At 34.2% G+C, this 25,166-nt stretch overlaps 1 long non-coding RNA gene across 1 annotated transcript; it reads left to right on the forward strand.

The window, feature by feature from the left end:
* Positions 1-9,255: 9,255 nt before the first annotated feature.
* On the forward strand, positions 9,256-12,920 carry LOC149772690 (uncharacterized). Its single transcript, XR_016417614.1, has 2 exons — positions 9,256-9,352; positions 10,316-12,920. It is a non-coding gene; the product is annotated as an uncharacterized LOC149772690 (long non-coding RNA).
* Positions 12,921-25,166: the final 12,246 nt, after the last annotated feature.

Consider the following 25,166-nt stretch of genomic DNA (forward strand, 5'->3'; position numbering starts at 1 on the left):
GGTATCATAACTTTTTAAGTGATAATAATCTTTGCATAAATTATAATTTGTGAGAGAATCATAATCGTCGTACAACAGTAAGTAATTAGTCAATATACTCAGAATATATCCAAAATGTTATTTAAAAGAAATGAATAATACTATTATTACGCCAAAAAAAGAAAATGTCCTAGTTTTAATAATCAAGCCCCAATGAAGCACGTAGTTCAAAGAAAATAATTATATATGTATCCATGTGAACTGTTTTATAGTAACCTATCTGCGGGTGTGACTTTTAATCTCTGGAATTAACTGATGTATTTGGAAGACGCTTTACCCAGAGATGCGCCGTACTTATACAAAGTGTCGTATTCATGGTACAATCAGTAAATAAAAGATAAAGTCTCTCAGAATGGAAATTATGTCCACTGGGAGTATTATATTACTTTTGGGCAATTCATATTCAAGTTACGGTACCTAGGTTCTTATTTTTAGTTTCATTATAATATAGTATGTCCCCAATAATGGGACCAAACTAATCAGTACGATTCAAAGATCGTTTTAAAAGAAACATGAGATATGGAAGATGTGTTGATAAATATAACCTTCATTCCAACGATTTCTCTACTAATTTATCCATACCTACATACATGTATGCACATGTACATACTTGCACGAATACAAACATGCATGCACACATCGATCGATACCTACCTATCTACCCTCGACCAACCTACCTAGCTACCCACATACATACATACATACATACATACATGCATGAATGCATACATACATACATACATACATACATACTTTCTTACATATATACATACATTATTACGACTCAAATGTCTTAATCTAGGTAATATAAAAGATCGAAAACCAATAAGTTTTTGTAAAATATAACAATTTATATATCTCCCTAGTGTACAAATTGAAAATTTAAAAAATTACATTGTATTGCCAATTAAATCCGAAATAGTCCAAACAAAATCATATCAGTAGTCCTAATAAACAACAGTTTTTATTAAATTCCAGTGATTTCAGAAATTAAATCTACCATAGAAGTTGCTTATGTGTCTTGCATGTACTAAGGCAGTAGTGGCCTGAAATGTGATGATGTACAAACAGTCCGATTAATCATAATAATATTATCCAATACTTCTTGTCTGAATTTACTATAATTTCAAAATATTGTTTCAGCTTAAGAATATTATTGAAGAACACTTTCTATTTTCCGCGAATACTACTTTGAATAAATCATTACATCCTAATCAAAACTAAACAAAAGAATACAAATGATTCAGCTTCAATATGTTACAATTAGAATGAATAATGAATTAGAATGAATAATGAATTAGAATGAATAATGAATTAGAATGAATACTGTTTCAAATAAACAATAGTTATATCCCCTTTACCTGACGGACGCCACAGTTAATATTTTCTAACAATAATATTTGTTTTGTGACATTTTCCATTATAAATAGTTCTGGGTTGCCTACAAGATAGCATTTTTTCTAAAATTATAATAAAGAATGTGGTAAACATTAGGTATACTATACTATTCTACTGGATAATTCCAAGACTCAGACTAAGATAAGTATGCTGACACTAATAATCTAAATACTTAATCAATACTCATAGGACAAATACTATATATGTATTATATGATCACCAAAATCAAAACAGCTTCAGTCAGCATAATCAGGTACAACACAAACTTTATTTGGGACAAGATCAAGTCCAAAAATACATAACATTTACTAACTAAGAACAAAAAACCCAGCAAGCAATACAAAATAAAAAATACATGCATAAATAAATACATACATACATACATGCATGCACGCCTACACACACACAAGCACGCACGCACGCACACACACGTATATACATACAAACACAAATACATCCATACATACATACATCTATACATCCATGCATGCATACATACATACATACAATCATACATACATACATATATATATACATACATACTTAAATACATGCATGCCTGCACACACGCACGCACGCACTCGCGCACACTCACGCACACATACATGTATACATGCATGCATGTATACATACATAACATGTATACATGCATACATACATACATACATACATGTCATTCATAACTGCATTTTTTGCGTCAATAATCACCTGAAGATGAAAATTCGTGAATTCGTGCATTTACTATCAAGATCACGTTGATCTTATGGATTAAACTACCTTCATTCTTTGTAAAACATTAGTTCTTTTTGAACAATTACAGGAATGGAAATAGTGAACTACAATCAAAAGTGCACAAGTGCTCTATATTTTAAAATTATTATTTTGCCTGAAACAGAATTTTGTTTTTAAAACCCAAGCTGTGACATGTTAATACGGTATTATTCTCACTGGATATGACAAATGTTTATATATAAGAAAATATTGAAGTATAATATCATTCGTGAAAGCTAGATATCACGCAGAACCGACATTTGCACATTTGAACAAATGTGATGGTAATTAGCTTAAATAATAGGATAATCAGCTGGACGGGAAACATACGTTGTATCTTCCAATTCTCATTACAAACAACCATTGATATAATTGTAAGTTGTCGGTAAAAGGACACAGTAGTCAAGTGTTACTTCTTGTAACGAGAAGGATTTTTACATTTTAATCAGTATCTTTACGTTTATGTCTCCCACCGTAACTTTGAAATCATTCAACATTAAAGGAACTGGTGGGATTGCCCTCAAACTTTCTTTGATTGTTTTGTATAAGCCTATATGCAATATATAACGATAATATTTATATGCATAATTCCATCTCCCCATTATCCGGGCTTAATTATAATCACCGTCGATTGAGTACTTCGACATAATTCAGTTATGACATGAGTTTCTCTTTCACCGCAGAAACAATTTTGTCGTGCTTAAAATCTACAGCATTAATATAATTGAATATCAAATTTGTCAATAATGAACGAGCTAAAATTGTGAAGCTATATATAAGTTATTTTACAAAGAACCTGTGCTTATGTTGCGGAAATACAAACATAAACCAAACCTACGAAACATACACTATTACACACAAAGGTAGTAAGTGCTTATAGAATAAATGCAATATATATATATATATATATATATATATATATATATATATATATATATATATATATATATATATATATATATATATATATATATATATATAGTTGTACTTTTTGTAGCTGCCTGTGCCATTACGAATATTCCCCTATCATTCGTGAGTGATTTCTTCACGCAAGATCTCTTATGTTAGGCCTTGTGCAATTTTCAAGAATATCTTGTTCATCCTTTATGAAACCTTCTTATTCAGGTTCTGCTTAATTCGATAAAAATGCATGTATGCCTCGTTTGCTTTGTAATCTGTGAAGATAAGTTTATATGTTGGCGAGTCAACGATGGGTGGCCAGACTGGCAAATCATCCGCTTTATACGCTTATGGCACATACACTATCAAAACATTGTTTCGATTATGGAATGCCAACCAAGATTAATAAAAAGGTAAGAAAGCCTATATACATACCTTTTCAATAAAAGTACGAGGGAACATCACTTAATAACTCCCTTGTAATCATCGGACAGAGCTTCTCAAACACAAAATACAAACGAACTATTCAACAATTTTAAACCGGAACATTTTTACAAGGATAACAAGTTGTGGAGTCAAACTAAACTTGCAATCACCTATGCATATTATGGTGTAATTTGGATATAAATCACGTAAAATATATTTTCTACAATCCATAGACAGAAGCTAAACAAAAATGTGTAGTACCCTTTTTGAGAACATTGAATTGTTGGTCCCTAATATAAATGTAGCATATAATTAGCCTCAAATGATTTTATTGGGTTGCCCATTAAAAATGAATATTGCATTGTTTTGTATATCTATAGTATTTCTTTAACTTTTGGTCTATAACTGTGAATTGCAATGAACTATAAATAGACGATTTATTTATTCACGTGTTGTATATCATGATCCTTTTTCAAAGTTACATTGGATGATTAAGTCAGTTGCATTTTGTTGCGACGTATATCAAGTGAAATGTGTTGTGACATAATTCAAGCACGATGTATTGCAGCTTAGAGTTGAAGTAGAGCCGTGGAGACGTAAATAAAGAGAGATAAGTTGCATTCCTTTTTTCTGTTTACTTGTATTGTTGCTATTTTAATATCAGTCTGCAGATGTATTTGATGTTGTGAATATTTACAATTTGAGATTAACCATTTCGTGGATTTTTCATTAGGATTACAAAGTGCTGATTGATGTTGGACTAAAATATTAATTTGCGGATTAATGTGAACGTGGAAGTCTGGACAATTATATTTCGATACATTAATACCGATGGTGAATCAGAATATTTAAGAATATTCGTACATTAACATATTTTAGGCCTTTTAATTTAGTCGGAACACTATTTTTGTTCTGACTTGTGATATCGATGTTTTTGATTGTTTATGATTTAATTCATAGTAATGTAAGATTGTCTGTAATTTTCATTTTATAACTTCGGGATGTAAATTATTTATTAAGTTATGCAAAGTTATGCAAAGCTTGTTGGGTTTTGCTTCTTTATGTCACATAGTTTAGGACCACATTGGCGTAGCAGAAAGTGGGAACTTATCCCGGGTAGGAATTGCTATAAAAAGTTTCGTGGCATTTCTGTATATTCTTGAAAATTAATTTCACTTCTTTTCGAAATTTTCTTAGCCGAAGGTATTTCAATTTCATACGTTGGGAAAACGTTTAGTGAAACCTATAAGTTTTCACAATGTCGTCTGAAGTGGTAAACTTTCTTTATGAACCGATCAACGAAGGATTCGACTCTTTAAAAAATGCCGATTTGCTGAAGCCTGTCAGATATTATACTACTTACTATGCAGCTTTGGTAAAGCGGAAATGAAACATAATTTGATACGGTATTGGCGGAAAAGTATGTTTGATAAAGTGCTTTGGATTTAATTAGTCACTAGACTTCGGTTATGAAAAGACATTAAAATAACTTACATTAAAAAAACCATATGGAAATAGCATTAGAAAACTTCGGCTGCAGAAATGAATGATGAAAATTAAAATGTAAAAAGGAGAAATAGAAAGACATTTTCAAATGAAGAAAGAAGAGAAGGATATTCAATTTAAGAAAGAAGAATCAACAGAAAGAGAGACATTCAAAAACGGAACGAGAACGAGAAATTCAAATTCAAATTTAGAGAGAAGAAAGAGAAAGAGATTAATTTGGGACAAAGTTCTTAATCCGCATTTGATATTAATGTAACACTGTTTGAAAGTTGGCTGTTCCAACTTCTCAATATTATTGTACTTGGTTCCCACATAAACCTTACAGTTGTATGCACATATAACGCTTATTTCTGCATCTATACTGATTTCACATTTTGAGAACAGAGGTTAGTAAAACTATCTATATGTACGTTCATTCTGAGGGCGTTCGACGTTAGCCACTCAGGAAGTTGCATATTTTGTATCTGCTCGGCATGAATGTCAGGTATCCAATTACTATGTGAACGAATATTTTGTGAGAACAACATGTTACTTTGTATCATAGTGTATGACAAGATAGAATTTGATAAGGAGTTACAACCGGCTGTTTATAAGAACTGTCATTCATCTTAATTGTATCATTCATTAAACAGGGTGAGCAATGCTGCTAGTGATACTATATGGATTGATATGGTTTATTGAATTAAAATCTACTCATTAAAAAATATTACTGTGTTATATTAATGTTTGACATATTGAATGAGCTTGACATGTTTAAATGTTGGGGTTGGGGGGGTAATAAATGTGTCTGAAAATTCTAAATTCTAAACTGGCCCCAACCATGTTAGAAAGGATTCGTTGATAATTTAGTGAGCCTCGACTTCTCACCATCTTTTGATGCCGCTACTGTTTCGATTCAGTGTATTCTTCATCGACTGCATGCTTCAAAATTGCACATTGGATTTCCTCCATTGAAACATATTGCAAGGCATTGAATATGTGATACATTTATGACTCACCTGGTGCAAAAAATATTTGCTTACAATCCCTTCCCAGTTCTAATCATTTGTAGCTAGAATATTAAATAAATACTCATTCGGGTCAGTCCTACACGCAACACCCGAGCATTACTGTGCTTTAACAATGCATACCATCATTTTAACATCTTCCTGAGGGCGTTCGAGTTTAGCATCTCAGGAATTTGTATATTTTTGTCTGATGGGAATGGATTGCAAGTATACAGCAGCAATGCCAAAAATTAGTTTTGAGAACAAAATATTATTTTGTATCATAGTGTATGGCAAGATAGAATTTCATAACGAGTTACGGCCGACTGTTTATATGAAGTGTTCGTCATAAGCGTATCATTCGTTAAACAAGGTGAGTAATGCTGCCAGCGATATTATATGGATATGGTCATTACTATGGTTTTGTTGAATTGAAATTAGCAAGAGATTGCAATTATATTAACTTTAATTATTGTTTAACATATTCATTGAGCTTTAATTTGTTTTCTAATTTCGTTAATAATACATACCTGCATTTTAACATCAGTATTAAACATCATTTTGTTTTCATTTTTGAACATGATAAAATGACAGTACATTGGAGACATTAACTGAAAGTATGACTGAAATAGTTCTGAGTTATTGTCATAGTTACAAACATAACTGTGATGAATATTTAATTAACATTATTTGCATGACCATTGTCCTTGATTGATGATATAAATTTGACCTACCTGACTATTATCATATTTTGCTTTCCTGATTTTGTGACGATCATAATTGGCAAAATGGATGTTTATTCAAATTTAACTTCAACATCTGACTTGTTTATGAATTTGATGGAATTTTAAATGACCCACATACTTGGTAATGTGAAATTAGTATATATAGGTTTTGTAAAAGAAAGTCTATATTCCAATTTTAATATAATTCATTAGGAATATATGATCAGAGTTTTTAGTTATATTCAGAAACTATTAAAAAGCAGTCATATACTTATGTTAATTAATGTAATTGCAATTTTATGACTGAAACATTATTATGGGATTATTTGTGAATTCATTCAACATAATTCTGGAGTATGCCATTGTGATGCCTAAATATTAATAGTACGTCCGTACATTCAAAGCTATTGGGTCATCGGTATATTAAATATTGGAATTCATTCGGAGTAGTCAATATGTTTTTTGAGCTAATGATTTGCGATTTTTTGGAATTTAATTTAATAATATTGTAAATTAAACATTTTTTTATTTATCGTTTGCTTCGATATATAAATTATTTGTTTATTTTACTACACATGTTAGTTTCGCTTCTTTTTGTTATTTAGTTTACAGCCAACGAGAGTAGATACAATATTGTATCCCAATTATGTCACCTAAATGTATTTTTCTTAGATTAATCGGATTTGTCAGCACAATGAAGTTATTGATACATGCTTATTCTGGAATTAATTAAATATGTAAAAATGTCCTTGGTATCGATTGTCCGTATGCTTACCTCATTTTAGTGCATGTTTGTCTCACCACTTGCTGCTATCTAAACTTGCTCATTTCATATGGTGAAATAGAACTAACTTATGTACAGTCATTTAAATGCATAGGTTCCATATTCGCTGCTAAAACATTATATAAATATACTTTTCTATGATGGCGACATGATACTTCCATTTGACGCCGTTGACGATGAATAATATTAGCAAAACTTTTAATTTTTCTTATGGTTTGAATTATCTTTGTATAAACCCTATTTGCTATCAAGTTACAACTTGGCCTTAATAACATTAATGAGGCAATCGCTTTACGAAATTGAGAGTATTTCAGTTCTAGAGATTAGTTTTTGGAACAGATTTTTAAGTCAGATTAATAGCTAGTTATATGGTTAGATGCATACGGTTTATAATGTGAATCGAGCCTGCTTAAGGAAATACGATTTTTTATATGCTCATTTTTTTCACTTTAACTTTACATTGTCATAATCGGTCAGTATTTTACGATACTGCACTCAAGTGCACTACATGTTGCACTCACGTTTGCCCAATAGTGTACTAGGAACTACTTTGTAAACAAATGTACACCCGCATAATAGGTGCTTTATGTTTTGGTTGATTAAATTTGTTTTTGATTGAACTAAAGCAGATGTTTCGTGGACTGCCAAATACCAGCTGCTTTGCCACATTCCGCGTCAAATTTGTTTTGAAACAATGTTTGGATTCTGGCTAGCTATAGACGCCAGACAGGGTTCTTACAAATAACATGCAACTGACAAGGTTTAAACTGTTTTCTTTAGCTGATAATAAGAATGGCAAATCATATAATTACAGTTTTACATCCTGCATTTCTTCAAAGTGTAATTTCTAATTTCTTCAAATCCGAATAACATGAGCCATATCATGTGTTATCAAGCTGGGTTACACATTTGGAAATTTTACTGTAAACTCAAATATATTCCAGGTGCAATTACGTCTTCCTTACTGCACTCAAAATGAAATAAGCATTATATTCCATAGCGTCTTTTAGATAATTGCAGTTGAACAACATATTTTCCCACATTATGATTTCAAAGAGAAATACACTTGCACATGTCAACATGCTGTTGAAATCCGATGTAATATATGTATAATTGGCATATATAAATCCAGTCCATAATCAGGAAGTTTCGTACGATTGACATAAATACCGAAATATATTCAATTCAGATAAAAGGAAAAGTTGTTGCCATGCGCGTTCATTCACAATATGACTCCAAAATTCAATTTTAATTAGACCAAAACGAAATTGACATTTGAAAGTTATACCTAGCGCTTGACTAAGTTTAAGTTTGTCTGGGCGGAGTTATGTGCGCATTAACATTGTTGTTGTTGTGTAATGATGAATCTGCGCTTGTGTATATAGTTTGGAATACGGCATACATTAAGTTATTTTGTTTCTAGTAGTATATTTTTGCTTATATAATTAGGCCTTAGGTGTAATAACAAAATGAACATATAATAAAAAGGTTACTGCATTTGTATAGAAAGATATGCATTCGTTTTTTCAGATGGATATACTCCACTCCCAAGGTCGTGCAATATTTCCAACCGAAAAACTCGTTCATATTTTCCCATACAAATGCAGTAACCTATAAAAATGAATGGCAGTAGGGAATACTACAATATGGAGCCCAGTTGAATTTTATTTTGCAAACTGTTTTATAGTTGTATTCCAGCACTTTCCCCATTTATGTTTCAGTGTTCAAAGTGTCAAGGATGGTCTCCTGCATTTCACTTCTTTCCAGGTTTTAAATGCCAGTGTGGTGATAGCAAATGAAAGTGTGAAAATCTAATGGTAATACAGTTGTTTGTAGGACTGAACATACATAGATATTATACATTAAAGGGCTGACATAATAATGTAATAAGATTATATATGTAGATGCAATATATATGCATTTATTTAATGAGTGATCAAATTAGTCTACTTTTTGTATAACACTAGTTTTTGCGATGTCGATAACATATAGATATTCATATCATATGAATTTAAATAGCCAGCAAATGCATTACTGCTTACATACATTTATTCCATCTCTAAACTAAGCATTTTATTGTTGTTAAAGTAAAAATACGTTAGGTCCTTGCAGTCATTACCCGTGTTAACTGTAATGAAATGTATTACATAAATGCCTCGAAATCTCTGGCGAAATAAATGAATATATATAGCTTTCTTCCCTAATTGCAAGCATGGATTGTAAAATGTTCATCAAAACAAATAAACTAGCTGGGTCATTGGACGGAATAAAATATATAAAAAATTATCAGAGAAATGAATTAATCTATTGTCATATATCTGACTTAGCATATAGGCAAGGTGTGTTGATTTTCAAAGCGTTGTTATTATGCACGATTGTGAGGAAGCTGAAAGGCCAATAAATTCGTCTGCGTAGCAAATACAGCATTATTAAACAGCCCACTCATAAATATTCCTAGAGTAGACAACGTAAAATTTAATGCAAGTCCACTAGGTTCCCAAATGTCACCATGGTATGTGAAAAACCTGGTCTACTATAATGCAATAAGCTAAATCTGTTCTACTAGACTGCAATAAGCTATGAGGTATTTTGACCCTGGCCTATATCATCATATACCTTTCAAAAGTACGAAGTAGCATTGCAACGGTTATATAAGCTAATACTATCCAAGGTAGTAATTTTTCAAAAGGTTTATATTATTTATATAGATACAAGTTTATTAACACTTTAAACAGGAATGATTGGCTTAATCTGAATTATTTAACCTCTTTATTTTCAAGTTGACGGAGGATCAGTGCATGCGAGTGAACAGAGTATGACAACGGAGACTGGATTATTTGCAAACAAAACTATTCTTGCTATATAAAGAAAGCAATGAGTCATGAACCGTTAATTTGAGAAGTTAAAATTGTTCATCATGAATTTTTCTTCAAGATGTTTTTGTTGTGTTATTAATTAGGGGTTTGATTGTGTTGAAAATATGTATTTTTATTCAAATGAAAATTATAGGATAGCAACCTTGTAATTTTGAATTTGACAATATTTATACTTAAAATATAATTTTATAAAATGATTTTAATTTAAAAGATTTTAATTTTAATTTTAATTTATCAAATTTCGTCATCGCATATATACTTTTAAAATCATTTCAGTGGAGCCAGTCAAATATATGTTTTAGACAATAACCCATTAGATAAGATACAGCGAACGTTCTGGTCAACGTAAAATATATGTAATTGTCCCAAGCACCACACAACAAACGTGTTAACTAATTATGGTAGATTTTACTGCCGCATAGTGCAACGTTCGACCAGTAAGAGATCGCGTGAGAGAAACTAGCTTGATATAACTATCTGCATTCATTGCAGGCAATTATTTTCATGACGCTAAAGTTGTGCATGATTGGCATTCTATATCATATTTTGGAAGGCCGTTTATCTGGAAAGCTATCATTTGTTTCTTATACTGGATCATTTACTAAACTTTTTCAATGCAACATTTATCACACTGGCTCCATCCATATATGCATCATTGTGTATACATGAGCATAACATTATGTAATATTGTTTTAGTCTGGAATAGACGTTTTAGAGTTTGTTTAATTGTTATATATGAATGATTAAGCTGTCTTTGATTAAACTTGATTTAAAGGACCGTTTGGCAGATTTAGAATAATTAGATTTATTTTAACAAGCAATAAAAAGTAGTGGCTTAAAATGCAAACGATAAAGTGAAAACACTTTAGAAAACTGATATAAACTTAATTTGAAATTGTCATTATTTGAAACGTTATAATTGGAAGGTTTATATGAAATATTATATGCGTGAAATAAGGCAAGAATATTCTAAAAGTAGAAAATGTATATATATTATAAATTCTCTGCTCAATACTGAAATATGCTAGGTTAATAACCCACTTTTTGCAACTGGACAACTGTGTCAGTTCTGACTGTATTCCATACTGTATCCACAATTAATCGGAAATAATGCATTGTATGATTTTAGATTATTGCAATGTTTTTCCAGTAATCTAGAAAACATTACTTTCGAGCACAAGTTCTTCAGCGAGTTGAGACTGATGATATGTGTTTTTGTAGCACACGTTCTTTACTTTGTGTTGCTTCTTTTCTTTTGGAGTATCGTTTTGTTGTGTATTATATGATTTATATGCTGACCATTTTATCAACGCTGCAGTTTTAATGTATTGAAAGTATGCTATGTTTCTTTGTGGCATTTGCAGTATAAGAAGTCATAAACAAAACACCAGAACAATACCTTGATTCAGAGGTGAGTTGCCAGAAGATATTGGAACTGATAGCATATTTTTACTTTTATAACGATTCTTAATGAAATGATGCATTATATGTGATCTGTAATTAAGACTAAAAGCACAATGTGACCGAGTTTTTAAACTGAGAGACAAGCCAAGTGTTTTGTTTATATATATATATATATATATATATATATATATATATATATTTCTTCTGATAGGTTTAAAAGAAACGAATGAAATGTGATAAAGAGATAAATGTACTTATCATGTCAAAGAAAATGTATAATACTACACTCAGATCGATGCATACATGCACGTATGATATATATATATATATATATATATATATATATATATATATATATATATATATGTATATGGAAGGACAACAACTCATGGTGTTAGAACGAGTTCAAGATGGGAAAAATATCCTTGTTAAAATTAAATGTATAGTGTTGTCCTCTTACTGCTAGACTATGATCTTGTAAAGTATTCGTGATATATTCTCACTCGCTGGTTGATATTGGCTATGATTTAAATATTGCCCAATTTAAGACACCGAACCTACGTATATGAATTTCTCCATAGAACATAGTATGAGACTTTACATGGGTAATAGTGTGCCTACACTAAATAAGACTACAGTATGCAGAATGGGTCGCACAGTCCATCTCAAGCAATGAACTTTACTTAATCATATTTCCACCTGATGAGATGGGTATTTTAACCCTATATAGCATTTGATAATTTCACTATGCTTGCGATTTCCTAGATTCTCCCGTGCCAACATTTTCAAATGTCATACATGCAGCCTAGTCTATAATGGCACATACTATAATCAAGTAAAGAGACTTCTGGTGTTTCTGTCCTGACATTATATGATGTAATTATGCATTCAGTTCTACAAATTATAAATTTAAATTATTTAACATGTTTCAATGCGCATTATTCCTCTAATAGACTGTATTTTAAGGACGTCTGTACAACTATTTTACTATAATATTCTTCTTATGTTAAGCTTGCAATTACCAATAATAACATTATATTATGCCAGATTGTAAGAATGGACATCAACAACCATGGAGAACACAAAATAAAAAGAGTAAAATATACTATTTGTTACTTTTCTTTAGCATAACCCACATATATTTTGTTATATCGCTGTTATTATATATCTTGTCGTTCTTGACTTCCTTGTGCAGATAATGGTTCAAAGCGAATCTTTTTTCTTCAACTCTTACACCTTAAGCCAGTGCTGGTTAAAACGTAAATCGTTACTACTGTTTATGAAACCAAACAACTGTCGCAATTTTAGTGTGAAAAGTGGAATCTTGAGAAGTATAATACAGTAGAACGTCGATTATCCGTCAGGATGCGAGACAGAGACCATGACGGATATGAGAATAGACAGATAATGGAATATGTAGATTAAAAATATTATATAATAGACCTGGTCATCAAACAAATCATACTATCTACCTATGTACATACCTGTCTAGTATCCATGTCTTTATTGCAAATCATGCACTGCAATAAAATTACGGTCATTCATTTGAAGTCATTTCGCTTTATATCCAACCATGTTGATAAAAATCAGTCGTGTTTTCACACACAGTTTATATATCTTTTCGCTATATCGGAATCAACGGAGCAACATTCAGCTAAAACTCCATTATATCAAACTTTAAATGGTGTGTCGCTTGATCATGTGAAAAAATAACGCATCCATTATGAAGGTATTATATAAAGCAGACGTTTAACTTTCATGACGTAAATATAATTCGTCTCGACGATACTAGACTAAACATTATGCTTCAATATAAGGCAAGAAGTCCATACAAAAGACCATGTTAAATTATATAAAACTTTAAAATATTTCACAACAGATGATGAATAATATGCTACACTCACAGTAATTCTTAAGGTGTTATTTTTACCATGATATTATTCCACTTCTTTTTATCCTTTGAACTCTGTACAGTACTTTACTATACTGCCTTATACAGCCTGACCATATGTACCAGATTATACGGATATTCGAACCAGCTTTGTACGCAAGTGGATACATTATCATAATGAAAAATGTATTTTGACTTGTACTGTCTTTCAAATTCATTTCATGTAACCTTAAATATTATTTTAAAGGCATGTCACGGTATTTTTAAAATATTGTAAAGTCGATGGAGAACTGCAGACAAATGCCATCAAAATAAAAAATACCGCAGTGTTTTATCTGATTATATCGAGTTCCTGTTAATGCGAATTGTATTCGTTATCGGTGTCCGAAAGAATCATGGGGCATATGGATGGAGCGGGGTAAAATCGAAGTTAGCACTATGATCCTCCTCGACAAATGAAACTATTGGAACAATTTACATAGCATGAGTCATGTTTGTATAGGAGTGATTGTGAATAATTATAATCGTTTTGATTATTTTTAAGAAAACAATAAGTTGAAATTGCAACAATAGCAACCCCATACATCATCCTGATCGGTAACCCCAGTGTCGGTAATGGAAGCACTCATTTAAGAAATGGCATCAGATCTATCTAAACCTCGTAACTCCTGGAAAAGTCTATGCAATAGCCTGAAATTCCAGTAAAGACAAACCAATACGTAAAGGTATTAAACACTGTTTATCACTATCAGTAGGATTTGAAGCATTGCTTCATTTGCAATGTTGGCTTGAAAGCAAAGGTAAGTTTTATAGGCAATCGGCGCCACAGTTGTGCGCTTACAAAATTTCATAGTATTCTCTTATTTAATAACAAAATGAAGAAAATAAAAAAATAAAAAAATGACAACCGAAACGTTAGCTGCATTTGTCACCTGCACAACAAGGTGAAACATAATCTCACATGCATTTTAATCCATATAAGTATGTTCAATAAGAACGATACCATCTGTTAGAACTATGAGAATGTATTGTTTAAGTTGCTTATATACCAGAAAATAAACAACACTATTTTTATGTTGGTGCTTAACTTCCTTTTCATAATAAAAATGACTTTTGTGAACATAAACTTTGTTTCCATATCAAGAATCATCTTCTCGATTTTTAGTGTTATATCAATATATATGTACGTCTTATCTTGACATTGTGTTTTTAAAAGCTTGGGTATTTTCTTCCCATTTGGCGGCAAAAAGTAAGTTGTTGTTTTTGTAAATATGAGTATGTGATTTAATGTGTGTGTGTGTGTGTGTGTGTGTGTGTGTGTGTGTAATACAGATTGTACAAAGACAAAATATTTCACAGAGAAGAAACAAGACATGCGTGCTAACTGCGATGTTGAAAACTAATAAAGAATACATCATGTATTACTTTTTAATATTCTCTCCTCCTTCTCATACTTACATTATCACACCTTCATTCTCATACAACAATACCGATTTTATTTTTATAGTATAAATTTACAAGCTTCATAAAACAGTTTTCGCAATGCGCCTCAAATTATTCTGGAGGTAAGTACAACAGTTTTATCACAGGTATTATTGTCCAAATTAAATATAGTAAAATGATATTATTGTTTATATCATAAGCCTGTAATTCATTAGGTTGAGACCTGTACTGCCTACTTATGTACAATTTCAATAAAATTTGAAGAAGAAAGAAACACTGCAAATGAAAATATGAGCAAATCAGAAACATGTTTTAGTCAAAATATGGTCAAATCCGAAATATTTATGTTTCATCATCTGGACAAACCCTTAATCTGGATAAATATTAATCTGGGTCTTCTAATAAAGTAACAATTTCAGATATTCTTAAAACATTGATTATTTAAAGAAAATAATACAGTAGTTGTTTTTAAGTACACATTGCATTGCGGTGCACTGTGAAAACATGGTTTTAAAACTTCACAAACAGTAACACCGGCAATTCGGAATATTATAGTTTACGTTCAAATTTATATTTAGAAAAGAGACACACGATCGAGGATGTAAATGTTGTCCCTCTGAAATACTGGGCCTATTTACCACTGTATCCGCAGATGTTTAAAAAGACATACTTAACAGGGAAAGACCGCTATGGTGGGATAGTGGTTAGAACATCTGCCTCGAATCTGGAAACTCGCGGGTTTGAACCCCGGCCTAGTCATACCAAAGACTTATAAAATGATACACTAACAGCTACCACGCTTGGCGCTCAGCATTAAAAAGGTTAGTGCTAGGACTGACTGGCTATTATCAGAATAATGTGACTGGGTGGGACATAATGCTACATGTCTGCGGCACAAAGTCCCAGTGCTAGACATCACTATAAACTCTCACACTGCAGACATCGTAGCGATGTGATTGAAAATTGTATTCAAGCTACATTAAAAATCCAACATGCAGGCAAACACACATCAGGGACAACATATTCTCTCTGATTATGATGTTAGAAACGGGGATGCCACCACCTCGCGCTCAGTAACATATAATGCCGGGGATACTCTTGATATTGTAAACATAGGGAAGCACGTTCCGAGAGGCTGCAATAGACGAAAAGATATTAAACAAACAAGGTAACATAAATTATAATAGTTCCGTAAACAAACAGTTAATCACAGCATAGTGACAAGTACAGAGATCAGCACAATGGATAAAAAGAATACCGATTGTATTCGACCAAAGCGTCAACGTGCGTTCGACGAGGGATCATCTCAAGGCTACATAATCAATGGAAACCAGCACATGTACAAACTATTGTAAAACTTCATAATCGTACATTTAATAAAATTGTGAGACTTTCATAGCTATATCAGTGTGTGTGGGTGTGTGGGTGTATGTGTGTGTGTGTGTACATCATTTTTAAGGGTAATAACTCTCCATTCAAGAAAACGAATTAGCAAGCCTATGATCCTCCACCCTTTTCCCATTTTTTGTGGCATGTTGGTATATGTTCATTATAATGCTGGCATAAACATACAAACTAATCTAGAGAAAGTTGGGGAAGGGACTCGAATACATAATTTACGTGCCGTACCAATATATATAGACGCGTTTATTCCTGTTTGTGCATGCATTTTACCTCGGTCCAATACCGCTAAGAACTAATAAAAGCTCTAACAGGTGCTAAGAAGCATTAGGAGGCGCCAAGGGGTCATCGAAGCTAGTCTTAAAGAAATTAAAATATGTTTTTTTTTTTATGGATAACATTAATTGATACCATGACGACAGCAGCTCAAGACTGAAGAAAGACAACTCTTTGTGTTCAGTACGCTAAAACTACAAGCGTTATCGTTCATCATATAGGCGAGTTTATCAGAGCCATTATTGTTCATATACTTCATGAAAGAAGATTATGGTTATATGCTTCCCAAGTGAACATTATAAATGAGTGACCCAGCTACTGAAACTTAGTATCATCCAAAATATTATGTTGCGGTCACTACATAACGACCAAAACCATGTGAGCAAATCAGAGCAAGTAAATACTTTTTTTCATTTGATTAAAAATTTCTAACAAACAACCAACAGTGATCAAGTATAGTATATTCCTGCACAACGTAAACTGAAAATATGAAGGCTTATTTTGTTACAGCAGAACAATATGGCAACCCAAACGTGGTTCAACGTTCTTTAATCACGCATTCGTCATAAAAGCTAAATATTGATATTAATTACGATATTTAAATAGGTTTCATTTGCATTCCACCTAAGGTATCAACGTACACATCGAAATAACCAGGAATGATAAAATGAATAAGTATTGGTTCAAACCTATTGACTTTTGCAAATCAAATGATATTTATATATCAAATATAAGGGTCAGTGAAGACAACGACATTGGAAACTTACTTGTAAAACTGGTTGATATTCCCAACGGACAAATCCGTTGCTTATTCCTTAGTCGTTATTCCTGAGAATTAATGAAATGCACGTGGATATACTACAAATCTGCTTACATAATTAGTAGGTATATGGAAATTCTGGTTCAGTTGTCTATAGGAAAGGATATTTTGGCTAACTTGTCGCTGTACAGTATATTCTTGGCTCACCTATTTTTTTTGTTGTTTTTTTGCATAGGGGTTCTGGATCACCTATGTTTTTTTATAGGGGTTGTGGATCATTTGTCCCTGTAAATGGGGTTTCGGTTACAAATCAAAGGGAGTGTTTGTTCTCTTTTTGGTTGGGATCAATACCTGGTTCTGGCGCAGTTGCCGTTGATCGCTGTGGTGATGGATGGGGGTTCTTCTTTACTTTGTTTTTTCATATTAGAGACGTGTTTGGAGTATAGTAAATATGTTCCATCCGTGTTATCCTTGACGCATAGACAAGTTGGGTCTGAGCAACGAAAGCCATGAACCAAACTTTTAATTAAGTGAGGAGGAGTCAAAGGCTTGTATGAAGCATGCGAAGGAGCTGGTAGCGTGTGCGAATAAGGATCTGATTTATGTGCCTGAGATGATTTATTGCGAAGAGAGTGAAGTGGAGGAGGACTTGGTGAATCGTAGTCATCGTCATCAACGTCCAGTGCAGTGGTACAATCATCGGTGTTACATCCGAAATAATCTGAAGCGTTTTCATTTAACAGAGCCCCAGTGAAACGAGTTTGATTATTGGTTGAACAAAGTGAATCGAGTGCAGTAGATGGATCGTGCAAAATTTATCAAATCTGACTATGTGTGTAAATGTATTTTTGAGAATATTGGTCTAGTCGAGCATGTTTAAAAATGTAAAACTGTCTGGAAGGAGCTTGATGGAACAGTATGATGAGATTATTTTCGGAGGAGTTGTTAAGCTAGCCAGAGAGGCGGTGGGAATTCACTAGTTGAACTGTTCAGGAAAGCCAGCTACTTGACAAGCGATTTTTGTACCTCGGTTGGAGTTGACGTTTTCAACCCGGAACATATCCTGGTCTGTGGACGTGAACGTTTTTGAGTCAAACAACAGAGTAGTACTAGAGAGAGTCATTCTCCATATAAAGTCCTCGTACAAAATGTTATTCTGAATCGACGTCACTAGCTGTTAATCCAGAAGATGAATTAGTATGTCCACCACTTTCGCTCTCCACACCGACATTACGAGCTTGTTTAGAATCGATCAGCAACTTGCGTTTAAAGACGATTTCGACAGGAGCATGAAAGTAGCTGATGCCACTTCCGATCTTCTTACCCAACATCGATTTAGAAAGCCACGTTTTAATACCGCCAACTACTTATGACTGCTGCGATTGCCTGTTTTGTTCTCTTTTCTAAGCACTCACTGTACTTTTCTCTCTTTTCTCAGCTTCAACTTTAAAACCCTTGTTTACCCTTTTGAGTCTCTTTATTATTTCACTCATCCTAATCCCTTTTTCTTTATTCTTTTATGTGGTAAGATTCACCAGTAAACCATACTTATGGTTTACTTTACTTCACGTGCAGCTGTAATGTCGAAATAATATTCATCAAAAGGTACGTCTTTTATGCTTAAATATTCTTGAATGACCTCTACCTTTTTTGCTCAGAAGCAATTATCCATTATAAGCCCGAATCAGGTTCTAAATAATTATTACTGATTATAGTAGCAAGAGACTCATTAATGACTTTTTTGTATTGATACTCTACAAGTGAAGTAGCTTTTTCTTTCTCTTCATAAAACTGATCTTGTGTGTCAACGAACTCTTCCGATTGTTCAAGTTCTACTTTTTCCTTGTCAAACCTGTCCTTTTGCAGCCTTGCTTCTTATGTTTCCTTTTCAAACCTTTCTTTTTCAAGTCTTTCTTCTTGTTTTTCTTTTCTTCAAGTCTTTATTGTTTCTCTTTTATCTTTTTCTGGCATGCTTCTTCACGTCTGGTGCCTTTCTCTTCTTGTATCTTTGTCAGCGTAAACGCTCCTGTTACTTCTTTAGTTTCTGCTATTGTTTAATTGTTTAATCTGTTGATGCAGGTTGTTTTGGAGGTTTTACCTTAGTTGAAATTTTTCGTTGAGGTTGTTTTGTAGCAGCATTATTTCGTTCGGTTTCATTGAAGTTGCTACTGGCGGTGCTAACTCCTCCACCAACAGCTATTACTGACGCCGTGACGTCATGAGTGTTGGAGTTGCTACTGTCGGTGCTAACTCCTCCACCAACTGTTATTACTGAAGCTGTGACATCATGACTGTTTCAAGCATCTTATACTTCCTATCATCGTACGTCGTCTTGGCTTCTACGATTTTAGCAATGAAAGGATTAAACAATTCTCCAGCTACATCACACTGAAAGGACTGTTGACCTACTTTGTCATCGAACACGTGTTGACGTATTTCTGCCCGTTGTTGAATAAACTTTCTGAGGACATCTTCACTTTTGTGGAACGGCATGATCGATGTTTTCACTTGCCATATATACTGATCAGGCAGGTAAAATTCGTGAAAGCCCATGCGATACCGTTGTGGAATCGTTTCAGAATCGGGATGAAGCGTCATGAAATCATGGTTGGACGACGACGTCGCTTCGGCATAGCAGTCTTTGAATTGTCGAGAGGTGATACCCGCGCAATGGTCTCCCGCGATCGAACCACGTCTCGGTTATCCAACCCCGAATACAATACAACACATCATATATGTCGTCGTATGTATTTAGGAGCGTCAGAGTACGACTGCGATACATAATGTTTCATCGTTTATTCCTCGACAACAAAAAGTACACGCATATTTTACTCATGTTCTCGCTATCGATTCTGATGTCATCATCCAGACCTTCCACCATCTGAATCTTGTCCTGATCCATGATCGTGAAGATGTCTCTGGCAGCACTCGTGGGGGCAATGGCCGCCAAATCTCCTGCGACATCGTTGCCGACTGCATCCCTAAAAGCGGGGAGCGTGTGATATTTGTCCTAATGAGGATTGAGCGCGTACAGAATGATTCGATCGTACTTGAGCATGTTGTTCAGAAGCATGTTCATGAACAGGTTGGTCTTGCCACGACCCATTGGACCCGCGATTATGTAATGGCAGTCCGGCATTAGAAAATGATGATGATCCGCTGACCTTTTTTCTTTGTGTCAAAGTTAATGATGTTAAGGGTTTATACAAACTTAACTACCTGAATCATAATTTCGTACACTAGCTTCAGAACGTTGATCGGCTCTGGATGCAATTCATCGTCGGGAGACTATGCTGTTGAACGAGCCAAAAAGGTCAACCGCGCTGGGGATTCCATGACGGATCCTTTCAACATCAGCGGGCCCAGTATAACCAATCTCGACGACGTGAGTTATCATCTCCCTGAAACAAATTCCACGCGCTGGTCTCACGTTAGCCTACACGCACAGACTAAATTATCACTGTCTGGCGGAAACGAACACTGGCAACATCTACATGAACGGCTTGCGTTTGTATGGACTTCCTGCGACGACAACTGAATCTTAACAATCTGATAGAGTCTCCGATATAGATGTGGCGTTGTTGACCAAATACGATAAAACGGGAGGGACAATCCACGTCAACGTCGCAGTGACGAGCACGTTGTCATTCACAAGGCAGGTGACAAGCCACCTGTCCATGACCTCTGCGACATTTGGCACCACTTCCAACAATCCAAGACGCTTTCGTGAGGACAGCTTAACTGATTTTGGAGGACACCACGACGAGAAATCTTGCCATATGAGGATTTATGGTGACGAGTTTTCCTACGACGCGAACGCCTTCTCAGGACAGCTCAGTCAGTTACAAGGAAGTGACCGACTACTCGTTGGCCAAGACGGGACGATCCACGACGAGTGATCTCCACATGGTCTATAATACAGTTTTCACGCAATCTACCCCTGTCAACACTATTGACTTCATCGACAAACTGTATGTGGATTCTCCTCGCGTCAAAGATAACCATGGTCACATTCCAACGCTCTCGGCTACAGTTGGAAATCGATCTGGATTTTCTGTCTCGGTGTTGTCAGAATGTTCAGACTCGTATCGTGCTTGGATGATATCTGTTCATTTTTTGACACCATTCAATTATGACGAGTGGGCGAGCTCTAGATTGACTTCCAATTTTTGAATGCAGGTGCATCTTCCCATGCCAGTCTCTATATCGTATTTTAAGATGCGTGGAAAACGTTTGGGTACACAGATAATTATCTTGTGGAGATTGGAAGGCACTAAGCAGGATTCGACCACGGATGTGTTATAAGCTGGAAACAGCAACGTAGGTTCATCGATGCAGAAATTATTTTTCTCAATCACCACGACTAAATATATCGTGTTTAAATGTTGGGGTTTGACAGCTGAACCTCTAATCCCGGTTTAAGCTATTTTCAGATTTTTAGTTTGGACGATCTTGTCTAATAATCTCATATAACCATGGCGGAAATCGTGCGTATCACTACTGAGTTGCACCAGTTAATGCTTGACTACACTAACAGACAGTATGTGTCTTATGCTAACAACGACCAGAATGTGCGAAAGCAGAATACGGGAGTGTCTGCGAAGTTAAACGAGGTGAGAAAAGTATGTAAAGTATCACTAGAAAGAGTTCATGAAAGGTGACGAGATCAAGTTGTCTCATATGTCGGTGGGAGACAAACGTAAGGGGCAACTCAGAGAGGCCATCGAACGATACTGGGCAGTTAATACATTTTGTAACGATCAAGAGTCGGCACGATTGGATAAAACTCGTTCACAATATCATGAAGGAATTACATACAAGCCTCGTGGACATCATCGTAAAAGCATGATATGTCAAACGACGAAGATTGGTGCTAGGTAAAGACAACGAACATCACAAGTTTGTGCTCTTCCACGATAACATTTCATCCCAGTTCCAAAGGTTTCTCAGGAACGTTTACATAAAATAAACTATCGAGAAAAATATCGAGGTAAATAATGGACTGCGTGTGTTCACAGAAACAGAGATTTCATCTTTCCAGCGATCAAAGACTTTGAGAAAATCCATCTCAACATAGAACAAGTCGTTCTGGCGTACTATCATCTCTATCGATATTGTCAAAACAAAACGGATGAGGTATTACATGTCATATACACACAACGACATATTGACCATATGAACCTAGCAATGACTTCTGAGACGCTTTCGGATCTCGTAAAATTAAATCAACTGACCAAAATCACTCAAGGCTTACACATATATCTGTTGTGGCTGAGGGTGAAAAAGTACATGCAATCGATGATGAAAGAGTGAATGTACATCTAATCTTCCTAACTGAACACTTACTATAACTTGTGCTGATGATGCAAAGTTTAGTGGACACAGAATGATTCTCGCCTTTAATCACATCGATGAAAATTTGCCGACGGAGCAACGTCGTGAACTAGAAGCGTAATATCGCTATTATCAACATCAAATCTATGTCTACAAGCACGCGTATCGACATTAACAGGGCATCTTTCGAGTGATGGTGACGGCGACGGGTGTCATTTCCATGGGCGCTTTGGGCATACCGCTGTTGTTAATTATGTACGGAGTGGGATGGACATTGCAGACGTTGATGAAACGTCTCGAGCCGCGTTTGGATGCCAACAAAACTTGTACTAAACAAGCCATGTTTGCCTATTAGAAAATGCCGAATATTCTCAGATCGTATCTGCGTGTGGCTCCATTCGACATGGAGTTGATGATCAGCGAAATGAGAACCATGGATAACCTCATCGTGGACATGGTAGGAAATTAGTGTACGATACTGAGTCGATTCTAAAACAATATAATATCAGAAACCTAAAGAGAATGCCTGACGAAGAAGTCTTTGTGACCGACGTGGTCTTGAACCATTTGGAAGAGCTCCACGAATCCATCGATACGGTATTGCGAAATAATGTGCCCGTGCACTCTGAACTGACGTTAATCAAATTACAAGGAGTGACGCATTGACAAGTCTTACTGACGCGAAACCAAAAACTCGTTCAAAATATCTGAATGATTTTGTGGTTTAAGAGTCGTTCTGGTGTTTTCGTAGTAATACTTAGCGCAGTACTCTCTCGTGCAAGACCTGTTGCACTTCTCCGTACTATTCTGAGGCAGCGACACAGTTTTTCGTACCACATGTAGGCCTCATGCTATATCATATATGAGAAAAACACTTATGCTGCAAAATGAGCAAGCAATTAAAAAAATTGAATACAGGGCTATTATATAGCATCTCCAGTGGTGCAAGGTTAGACCAAATACATGTTTTGCGTAAAAAATTAACAAGTAATTAGAGAAACAAATCGAGGAATATCATATAGCATCTTCACTGGAGCAATGATAGACCAAAATCTTGTCTTGAGTAAGAAGGAACCAATAATTAGAGAAACATAATACCAGACTATTATATAGCATCGTCATCGGTGTGATGATGGAACAAAATATTGACTTAGTATAAACAAAATGCAGAATTATGCAGCAAGTTAGTGCTGATTCAGGAAAAGATTTTGTCCTTCGTCATGAGGTTGCTCGTTGAACGAAATAAATCGATCAGTTGATGTCAGGGTCTCCATTACTCTATTAAAGCTCGAATTCAGCTTTGCATGAGCTCATCGATAGCGTTCCAATAGATCTCATGGCGATGTCGGAAATGGATCCTGCAAAATTCGTAAGCTCATCAACGAATACATGATAAGCGAAAGACCAGATATCCTCACCGCGCAGTAGTACATGAAGCAAATGAGAGACCAATACAAAGCGCTCACGGAAGAAACTGCTTAGCCTTCAAATCTCCTTCGATTTCAGCATGAAATATCCTTCCTCTCTCTCTCTCTCTCTCTCTCTCTCTCTCTCTCTCTCTCTCTATATATATATATATATATATATATATATATATATATATATATATATATATATATATATATATATAATAAGCCCAGATATAATAAACAACACCAACACGTAGAATGTGTATTATATTATGGTCAAAGGTTAATGGATTCTTAATTCTTTGGACTTAGTATGTATATGTATTATGGAGAGATTTTTAGTGATTTAATTCCTTGGACGACTGTATAATATATATATATATATATATATATATATATATATATATATATATATATATATATATATATATATATATATATATATATATATAATGGTGTTGTTTATTTTATAATTTATGAAGAAAACCTTGACAACACATCAACATATGATCCACGAATTAGCAATAGAACGACTTTTTTAAAACGACAATGGAAACATTAGCGGAGAAACAGCTGAAAAATGGATTACACGCACGCTTTCTTGACAATTAACTGGAAGACAATCTTGTACCAAAGGAATTGCGTTTAAAACTAAACGTTCATATTGGGAATTATACAGCATCATAGGAGTTTCAAGAATATATTGACTCCCTATTGGAACAGGTATCGTTGGAAATATGTAATAGACTAAAGGAAGAACACCAGAGGAGATTGATCAAGATAGGAAAATGACTAGAAGAACATAGAGATGAACTAAACACTTTGATAAAAGGCAAT

The sequence above is a fragment of the Sinohyriopsis cumingii genome, unplaced genomic scaffold (genome assembly GCF_028554795.1).
Source record: "Sinohyriopsis cumingii isolate HCF-2022 unplaced genomic scaffold, ASM2855479v2 utg001273l, whole genome shotgun sequence".
Lineage (NCBI taxonomy): Eukaryota > Metazoa > Mollusca > Bivalvia > Unionida > Unionidae > Sinohyriopsis > Sinohyriopsis cumingii.